Source organism: Chionomys nivalis, chromosome 2 (genome assembly GCF_950005125.1).
Source record: "Chionomys nivalis chromosome 2, mChiNiv1.1, whole genome shotgun sequence".
Taxonomy (NCBI): Eukaryota; Metazoa; Chordata; class Mammalia; order Rodentia; family Cricetidae; genus Chionomys; species Chionomys nivalis.
Window position 1 is genome coordinate 19776599 of NC_080087.1, and position 11220 is coordinate 19787818.

Here is an 11220-nt window from a genome sequence, read left to right on the forward strand (position 1 = left end):
TCTCCTTTGACCATGCATGTGGTTGCTGGGATCCAGTCTGTATCTTCAGACTTGGTGGCAAGAGCCTTAACCACTGAGCAATCATGCCAGCTCTATTTTCTTACTTTTTTAGCGCGCGCGCGCGTGCACGCACGCGTGTGTGTGTGTGTGTGTGTGTATGCGCGTGTGTGCTCATGCCACAGCACTCGTAGCAATCAGGACTCAGTGGATTCAGTTCCCTCCTTCAACCGTGTGGTTCCTGAGGGTTGAATTGGTTGTCAGGCTTGGAGGCAAGCACCTCCACCTGCTGAGCCATTTCACCATCCCAGTTTTTAATTTTTCAAGATTTCTTTACTTTTATATAATTTAAAATAGTTTGAACTGGAAATATATCATTTCCTCCTTCCCTTTCCTTCTTCTAACTTTCCAGTGTGCCCCCTCACACACTCTTAACTCTCAAATTCATGACCTCTTTTTCTGTGTGTGTTTGTGCCTAAATACAACCTGTTCAGTCTATATAATATTACTCATATGTACATAATTTCAGAGCTGATCATTTTTGGATGTGCTCTTTCCTGGAGATGACTGTTTTCCCCACTTTCAACATTGCTTAGTTACCTGTAGTTAATTGTCTAGGTTTGGGACCCCATGAGATTTGTCCCTTTGATGGTAACATGTCTACTTATATGTTCTGTTCTAGCCTAATTATCTAAATTCAGTTTTCATTTTTCAATCTTAGAAAGTTTATGATTAAAACTTTGCTGCTTTGGAGTTGAAGTGTATATGACTAGTGATTGTAGTTATGCAATTAAGACAAATTGATTACAGTGGAATGTAGGGGACATTCTCATTTTTCTCTAATAGAAGTACAATCAGTATTTAACATTAAGGTATTATTTATATTTCCATTTTACTTTATACATTTAAAAAATGTATGTCCATGTGCAGGGGTGCCCTAAAGGGCCAGAAAAGGTTGTTGGGTCCCTTGGAGCTGGAGTTACAAGTGGTTTCTGAGCTGCCTGATATGGGTGCTGGGAACTCAACTCTAGTCCTCTGAAAGAGCAGCAAGTACTTTTAACCTCTGAGCCAGGTTCGAGCCTTGTAATTCCATTTTTTAAAAATTTCCCTTTTTTTTTTTTTTTTTTAGACAAATTCTCGTGCAACTCAGTCTGGTCTGGAGCTTGCGTAGCTGAAACAGGCTTTGAGTGTCTGATCTTTGTGTTTCTACCTATTGAGTGCTAGGATTATAGACCTTTACTACCTCACCTAGATCCCAAAACTTTCTCCTAATTAAACTTGACATTTAGTATCATTTAGGTATATTTGATCATTTTTAGATGTGAAGGTGACATTTCCCTTTACATGTATCACAAGAAATGCTATTCAGATTCTAGACCTCTCAAATCAGCTGAACATGAAAACATTCAAGTGCTAGCGTTGCTGTTGTTTTCTTTTGTCCATTCATTTATTCCCCTTCGTAAATTCTTATTTGATGTTCATGAGGCCAAATTGATAGGCCCGAATGCAGTATTTCTGATTTGTGTTACTACTTTGTGGGTCCATGTCCATGATGCTTCACATTGTAAAAATACTTTCCTATGTTGATACTTTCCCCTCTCCCCTCTATCTATACCTGAAAGGGAGAGGGAAGTTGACAGAAGTATTTAAGGCCTGGATGGCTCCTGCCTCCAGTATCCAGTGTTTTGTCCTTTCCGATACCCAGAATATCTTTGTGCATTCATGATCTGGGTGTAACTCTAGATTGTTTCTTCTGGGGAAGAAATAAAGGGTTCCCAATGCTAGATTTTGAATGAAGTTGGTGGTTCAGGAGAACACTGAGACAGACTACTGGGGATAAAGGAGTTTATTGGAGTTAGGCCATGGACAGATGGGGAGATGCATGGCATGGGAGTCCAATGAGAGTTTAGGCCTCCATACCATGGACAGACAGCACAATGTGGTCTCTGAAGAAGATGGAGCCTCTTCCATGCCTTGAGGGTGAGAGAAGTTTACAGCACAGCAAGAGCCTGACGCCAGGTTCTAATGCTCAGGTAGGAGTCAGGGTAAGAAGCTGTGGGTATTGGTTGTCACAGTCCTTAAATGGAGACTCAATAGCAAGTGTGCTAGCCCAGAACTCACTGACAGTGTCAGCAGGGCGCCTACCAATATCTATGAGAGGAGGCCTGAGCTGGATTCTAATTCTATATGCTCATGAGTGAATCAGTCTCAGGCCTAATGACAGAGGCTTTTCCTGTTCCCAACATCCAGTCTGCACTCCACTTTTACAGACAGCCTCTGCTATCACACTACAAGCTCTGTTTTCACATATCTGTGACGTGGCCATCACACTAGGACGTAAGCAGATCTTACACACAGTTTGAAATTCTTTGCTCTGTACCTGCTGTTTTCCTTTTCCACAGGATGGACCATGGACAATATAGTGAGTTTATTTTGACCATAAAAACCATGAAAGCACCAAGGAGTAGAACAAAATGAACAAATACCTGAGAAATGGTGTGATACAGTGTTGTCTGCAGGGAGCTGAAGAACTATTAAATGAGAGAAAACATACACACCCATTGCAGCCAACGAATCCACACCAAGGCTAGTGAAGCACGGAGTGTGCATAATCTGGTTTGCAGAACAGTTTAAGAGGATTATTTTGTACTTTGACTCCCTCTCATTCAATTCATCACAAATTACTTTAATCTCTAATTCCTTATCTTCGTCCTCATTGTTACTAAGGTGGCTGAGGCCCTTGTCTTACTGTTCTATCGCTGTGACAGGACACCATGACCAAGACAATTTATATAAGAAAGCATTTAGTTGGATCTTGCTTGCAGTTTCAGGTTAGTCCATGTCTGTCGTGGAAGAAGTGTGGTGGCAGGCAATCAAGCTTGCTGCTAGGTCAGTAGCTAAGAGCTTACATCCTGATTCCCAGGCAGGGGGCAGAAAGACTGAGCCTGGCATGGACTTTTGAAACCCCAAAGTGCACCTCCAGTGACATACTTCCTCCAACAAGGCCACACCTCCTAATCCTTCCCAAACAGTCCACCAACTGAGAACTAATGTTCAAATATATGAGCCTATGGGGCCCATTCTCATTCAAACCACCACACCCTATATCGGCCTGTATTTTTTTTCTTTTGTTTTGAAAGATAGCATTTCACCATGTGGTCCAGATTTGTCAAGGCTGTTCACAAACTTGTGATACTGCTGCCTCAGCCTCCTGAGTGCTGAGATTGGCATGTGCCACCAGCTCACAGCCAACTACTGAGTCACTAACAACCACCCCACAGGAGTCTGACCTCATTCTAGCCCTTCAAGTTTATAACCCACATGATGACTCCATATCTTGTCTCTGGTATCACCACATCAGCTCCTGATAGATACGTTCTGTTACATATGATATGATAGCTAGAAACGCCATGAAGGAAAGTCTACTTGAGAATGCTGGGGCAGAACCAAGACCAGCAGATTATGGAGGCCAGCTGCTACTTAGAGGAAATGAATGGCATGAGATAAGTGCCCATTTGGATAACATCTTTTTTTAAAAAAATTTATTTATTTATTATGTATACAGTATTCTTAGTATTCTGCATGTATGCCTGCCAACCAGAAGAGGGCACCAAATCTTATTACAGATGGTTGTGAGCCACCATGTGGTTACTGGGAATTGAACTCAGGACCTTTGGCAGAGCAAGCAGTGCTCTTAACCACTGAGCCACCTCTCCAGCCTTGGATAACATCTTGACATGTAAAAGGTTTTATTTTTTGTTTTGTTTTGTTTTTTAGAAAGTCATTTTATTTGACCTATGCTGGCCTAAACTCAGCTCTCCTGCCTCAGCTGCAAAAGTGCTAGGAGTACAAGCATGCACCACCACACCTGACCTCTGGCTGAATCTTGAAACATGAGTGCAGGGAGAACCCAAATATCCTGTCTAAGAACATAAAAGATGAACTGGCAGTTGAGGTGCTGTCCAGGACAGAAAGGCCAAGTCAATTTCTTGCTTTATCAAAGAAAAACACAGGAGTCTAGGGACTCTGCAACATAACATTTCCAATTCCTAGGGAGTAACCTAAACATACTTGACAAACAAAGAAAAATAAGACATGACCTCTAGAGAAGAAACAACCAGTGAGCTTGACTGACATCTGGAATTGGTAGGTGATTAAGCCGTGCTCATAACTATGCTGTACAGGCATGTCTTCCCATTTGTTCTTTCTTGAACAACTACAAAGGAAAAGAAAAGCAATATCTAGGTATCTGTTAAACCTTGTTGATATAACTCTCTTCTCTGCAGGATAATGATCCATGAAAAGGAAGAACTCAACCAGCCCTTGGGAGCCAGAGGCAGGAGGATCTCTGTGAATTTGAGGCTAGTCTGGTCTATAAAGTGAGTTTGAGATCAACAAGGGCTACTTAGTGAGACCCTCATTTATTTTTTCTTTTAAAATTTAAAAAAAAATATTGGTCATAAACTTACCACATTTAGTGGACATAATACATAATATAAATACCTCAAACTGGGCCTGGTGGTATGCACCTGTAATCCCAGTGCTCAGAGGCTGATGCAGGAGGATTGCATGGACGACATAGCAAGATCCTATCTCAGAAAAGGGAGATAATGGAGGCAGAAAGTCAGAGAGAGAGAGAGAGAGAGAGAGAGAGAGAGGGTTTTAATCCCAGTACTCCAGAGGCAGAGACAGAGGCAGGTAAATTTCTGTGACTTCGAGGCCAGCCTGGTCTACAAATTGAGTTCCAGGACATCCAGGGCTACATAGAGAAACCCTGTCTTGAAAAAACAAAATGCAAAAAGAGAAGAAAGGAAAAAAAAAAAAGAAAAAGGGGGAAAAAAAGAAGTTGATTACATCTTGAGAACTTTGGCAGCTGTAAAATGAACTTGTCAGATTTGTGGGAAGTTTAAGCGATGTCCAAGCTGCCATTCCCTGAATTCACCACCATCTATGCATCTTACAAACCTCATTGGACTTCCAGTCAGCAATCAGTCCAGCAGGAATACTAAGGCACTCCCAAATCCAGATGGTTTCTCCAGTGATGACCTTTGACTAGAAGCTCCCCATCGGCCTCATTAAAATGTTCGTCATATATTATGACAGTCTGAAACTCTTGCTGCCTTGAGTTCCTTCATAGGACCCAGCCTTACATTAGGATACGATGCCTCTCATGACCTCCTTTAAACTCTCCATTTACTGAGAGTAAATCACTGTCCAATGAAAGGATGCTTTGGAGGCTACTTCCTGGAGGGCCTCAACTATCACAGCATCTCAGAGGCAAACAGATAGGAACTAAGGGAAAGGGGAAAAATCTTCAAGCTGACAGAGGAAAACAATAGACTGCATAATAAATGCCCACTGGCTTATAACAATTTACAGAGCAAATTCAGAAGACAGTAGAATGATACTGTGGGCTATAACCTAAAATTTAGTGAAGTTCATGGCTTGAATACATTAGTGCTAATGACTTTGGAGCAGCAACATAGGTCAGTAAGTAAAGGCATTTGCTGTGCAGCCTGATGACTTGAGATTAATGCTAGGAACCCACGTGGTAGAAGAACAGAACTGTTTTTGTAACTTATCCTCTGACCTTCGCATGCATGCCATAGCCTATGGCATGTGCATGTCCCCTTTCTCTGCAACAAGAGGCAAATAAATGGAAATTTTTAAATAAAAACCAGACTACTGTGTATTCTAAGAGACAGTTCAATCTTTTAAAAATACACAACGGAAAGTTACTAGCTGAGCAAATTAATAAACTGAACCCAAGAGTCCCTTTTAGTCTCCAACGAAATAGAAGAAGCACCTCTTGATTTCTAAGCGTGATTTTATTTAGGGCTGGAGAGGTGGTTCAATGAATTAGAGCACTTGCTACTCTCGCAGAGAGCCTGGGTGCAGTTCCCAGCACCAACACAGGAGCTTGCAACCATCTATAACTCCAGTTCTGAGGGATTAAGCACACTTTTCTTGTCTCTACAGACCCCAGGCACACATGCAGTGCACATACACACATGCAGGCCAAACATTTATACACATAAAAATTTAAAAAAAACTTTAAAAGTTTAAAAGATTATGGTATCCCAAAGTATACATTCATTATTTACTATGATTTTATTTACTCTACAACTACTTAATTAGTGCCTACAATGTGCTAATTATAACACCTAGCTTAATTTTGTCTACTGGTGAAAGAGACAATGAATAAACACTGGCAGGTGGTAACCCTCTATGGCCATTTCCCTCCTGTGTAATTCCGGAGGTCACCTCTTTCAGCAATCACTCTGTTTACTCCCTCCTCCAAGTTACTTCTCTCTTTTAGCACCAAACTTATCCTCCTTTTGCTACTGCTTTATACCTTCATTTGAACAGCACTTTTCTTTTGCTTATTGCTTAGTGGATAAAGTCTTCGGCTGGCATTTACCTTTCTACCTCTTTCCCTATAACTTCTCATGTCCTACAGCCCTGCCTCATTAGTCGGGCTATTCACCAGAAAAATGCAAACTTGTTTTCAGAGTTCCATTGGGGATGCAATTGTTTGAGAATGGAGGTGGTTCTGCAAACCCCATGGTTAGAGAGCAATGACTAGTGTAGCTCTCGGGACTGATGAGCAGGTGGCCTCTAAGCACTCCCTTCAGAGGACACCGGAGAGCTGCACACACCTGTCGCTTTGAAGTCAGACTGACACTGGGGAATCAAATGTGAGGAGAACTTACATATAACTTATCTAGATAAAAGCTATACAGTTCTTTCTTTCTTTTCCTCCTCCTCCTCTTCCTTTTTGAAACAGAGTATCTCTATAAAGCCCTGGTTGTCCTGGAACTTGCTGTGTAGACCAGGCTGACCTTGAACTCAAAGGGAAGTTGGGAAGGAAAAGTGTTTATTTGGCTTACACTTCCACAGTGTAGTACATCATCGAAGGTAGTTGGGACAGAAATTCAAACGCAGTAGGAACCTGGAGGCAGGACCTGATGCAGGGGCCATGGAGAAGTGCTGCTTACTGGCCTGTTCTTCATGGCTTGATCAGCCTGCTTTCTTTTAGAACCCAGGACCACCAACCCAGGGATGGACTCACCCTCAATGGGATGGGCTTGCCCCTGGATCTTATGCACACATTTTCTCAATTGGGGAACCTCCCTTCAGATGACTCTTTTGTAAAACCATGACAAAACTAGACAAAAAACACACACACTTTTTTTTACTTCTGTGGTTTCAGTGATTGCATTCATCCAACTGTGAGTTAGATGAAGCTAAGAAGAGCTAGGGACAGCATGGAGCTGGGTTCAGCACTGTAAAGGTAAAAAGACAAAGCAGGTAAGAAGAAAATTGTATGATGGCATCAGGGAAGCTGAGGCAAGAGGATCACCACTGAGTCCAAGGTTAGCATGGGCTGAATAGTGAGTCCTACCAAAGAAGGACGAGGAGGAGGAAGAGGGAGGAAGAAGAAGAGAAGTACGGAAGGAAAATTAGAAGTTGTTTGAAACCTCTGTGATTTAAGGGTATCTATGTGGTGGTCTGAAAGAAAATGACCCCCAAGGGCAGTGGCACTATTAGGAAGTTCAGCCTTGTTGGAGGAAGTGTATCACTATCAGGGTGGGCTTTGAGGTCTCTTGCTCAAGCTTCCTGCAGTGTGACTGTCAGTCAACTTCCTGTTGCCTGCAAGATGTAGCACTCTCAGCTTCAGCACTAAGTCTGCCTGCATGCCACCATGCTCCCTCCCTCTCATGTTAGTAATGGACTGAACCTCTGAAACTGGAAGCAAGCCACTCCAGCTAAATGTTTTCCCTTTTTAAGAGTTACCATGGTCATGGTGTCTCTTCACAGCAACAGAAACTCTTGACAATTTTTTTTTGACTGTACAAGTAAATAAATAGAAGTAATCACTGCAAGCCACTTTTGGAGGGTTGTCTATTTGAAACATCTTTATCAAAGCCAGGCATGGAAGCTCATGCCTAACACTGGGCACCTGAGAGCAGAGAAACCGTATGAATCTGAGGTCAACCTGGGCTACATAATAATTTTCAGGATAGCCTAGCCTAAAGAGTAAGATCTGTCTCAAAAACAACAAAAGACATTGAGGTACAATTTACATAAAATCAAATTACAATATCTATTTTATATATAAAAAATGTACACATTTGGGAAAATACTTCCCCTACAGAACATCATCCCCAACCTCCTAAATCTCACACTAGGCTATCACTGATTTGTAGCAGCTTAAATGAAGGCAGACAGAAATTGTAATAATATATACAGCTTTAATTGGGAAATAGACTTACAGAACCAGAGGATTGTGTAGTTCATTTAAGAATGTAATATATAATTAGGAAATATAAGTTGTTAATGGATAATCATCGATAATAGTCAAACTTGTAGTCATGTTAGTTAGATTTTCTAGATATGTAGAGATATATTTCAGTTAAATAGGTATTCTTCATATCTTTCAAAGACTACAGAATATGGCATTTTAAATGTTTTAATAACTCAGGGCTTTTCATGACAATGAGACACGTCTGCTCCTGGCAGCACCAATCTACTTTGAGAGAAAGACGGGCATCGAAGAGGATCCTTATGGAGTTGGTTAGTCATTTGGGCAAGAAACTGCTCTTGCCTGGACTGTTGTATAAACTGGACACAGAGAACCCACAGAGAGAGGACTGCTGAACTTGCCTAAAGGTGAGATGGTATTTCGGGGTTCCTGACTCATGAAAGAGTCTGTGAGACATTCTGCAGGACACAGCAGAAAATGACTGAACTGTCTTTGAAATTTCCTGCTTCATGGAAGAGTCTGCTGGATACTATGGGCCTGAAGGCCGAAGACGGATGCCCCAATGGTACAAAAGAACTTTGGGTGACTGTCCAGGCAGTGAGATGTCTCTGTTATTTCTAGAGTTTGAAGTTTCTTATTTCTTGTTTACTGAGGTAATATTATATCCTTCTGGAGTCTTTAATGGAGTTGAAGAATGGATAGATAATTATAGTTTTCCTTAGTGATAAAAGATAAAATAGATATAAATATTGTAACTGTAATTCTTGCTTTATAACTGTTTTGTTATATGTAATTTTACTATGTTAAAGTTAAAGCCTTTCTTTTTTGTTTAAACAGAAAAAGGGGAAATGATGGAGGTGGGTCTTGTATCTATCTGTTGCTTTCATTGGTTAATTAATAAAGAAACTGCTTGGCCTTTGATAGGACAAAAAAATTAGGTAGGTGGAGTAGACAGAACAGATTGCTGGGAGAAAGAAAGCCGAGTCAGGCAGTCGCCATGATTCTCCCACTCCAGACAGACGCAGGTTAAGATCTTTCCTGGTAAGCCAGCTCGTGGTGCTACATAGAATATTAAAAATGGGTTAGATCCATATGTAAGAGCTAGCCAATAAGAGGTTAAAACTAATGGGCCAAGCAGTGTTTAAAAGAATACAGTTTGCGTGTAATTATTTCGGGTAAAGCTAGCCGGTGACCGGGAGCTGGGGTGGCAGGGAGGTGGCCTCGCCACTCCTTGCAACACTGATTGGTAGTCCTTACTCCAGGTTCATCTCATCAGTTCTAGAATTTTCTATAAGTTGAATTGTAACACATATATTCATTTTACAGCTTTGAGAAGTTTTAAAACTCTAAACTGGCTTCATAAATTAGCAGACCTTTGCACTCATATAGAAGTTAAACCCATCTCTTATGGTAATTGATCTATATCTCCTATAGTGTTTTTTATTATTCCTAACTAATGTACTGACTACATTTTCTGTGCTCTGTGACACTAAAGTTCATATCCACTACAGCAGAACTATCATTTTCTATTTTGGGTGAAAAATTTAGAAGACTTTAAGCCCTGTAAAACATTGTTTCTTGTCAATATTTATTTCACTTTATATGTATACACACATGTGGTTTTCCTGCATGTATATATGTGCACCAGTTGATGCCTGGTGTGTTGTGAGGTCAAAAGAGGGTGATACAGCCCCTGGAACTGGAGTCACAGATGGTTTCTGGCCACCACGTGGGTGCTGGGAATTAAGCCCAGGTCTCTGTAAGAGCCAACAAGTGCTCTTAACTGCTGAGCCATCTCTACCCAGAAAACATTATAAACTCAGTGGCAAGCATTGTGTGTGGCAGGTAGTGGTTGCTCAAATAAGTACTTGTTGAACTAGGAGCTGAGGATACTGCTCAGTTGGTAGTTTATCTAACACATGCAAAGCCCTGGGTTTGATCTCCAGCACCACAAACCACAGGCATGGGGGCCCACATTTGTAATTACAGCACAGAGGAGGTGGAAACAGGAGGACCAGAAGCTTAAACTCAATATATTTGTATTTATTGAGTTAATGGATGTGTTTTTCCTGAATGACTTTTGTCTTTGTTAGTTGATTGGGACTATATATACATACATACACACACACACACACACACATCTCTCTCTCTCTCTTTTTTTTTTTTTTTTTTTTGAGTGTCACTATGTAGTCCTGGCTGACCTGGAACTCACAGAGATCCCTTTAATCCGCCCAAGCACTAGGATCCATGTACCCCTAAAGGGAACAATTATGTCGATGGTTCTTTCTATCTATAGCACTGTCTGGTAAGTATCTGCAAATCGGGGGGGAGGGGGGCATAACTTTACTTGTATGTTTATATTAAAACGGCAGCCCCCGAAAGCCAAAACAAAACAAAAACCAAGGAAATAAAATTTCCCCCATAGCACGTCTTGACGGTACTTGTGTTTATGCCACGGCATAGGTCCCAGTCTACACGGTATAAGCACCGGGTTCTAAAACAAGATTTGTCATAAACGAGGGCTGGAAAGATGGCTCAGCAGTTAAGAGCATTGCCTGCTCTTCCAAAGGTCCTGAGTTCAATTCCCAGCAACCACATGGTGGCTTGCAACCATCTGTAATGAGGTCTGGTGCCCTCTTCTGGCCTGCAGGCATACACACAGACAGAACATTGTATACATAATAAATAAATAAATATTTAAAAAAAAAAATAAAATAAAATAAAAAAAAAAAAAAAAAAAAAGATTTGTCATAAACGAATGGCCTGACCACTGACACTCACATGTAAGGGAGCCCCTGACTCTCTAACCTCTGAGCAGCTTGGTGAAAGCGACGCGGGAGGCGCCAGATAGTAAGGTCCACAGGGAAAGGTCTGAGATAGGAGAGGTAGTACCAACGCCTTCCGCACGCCTACTCCTTCTCCTTAGAGGCCGCCGCTCGCAACGCGCAGACGCACCC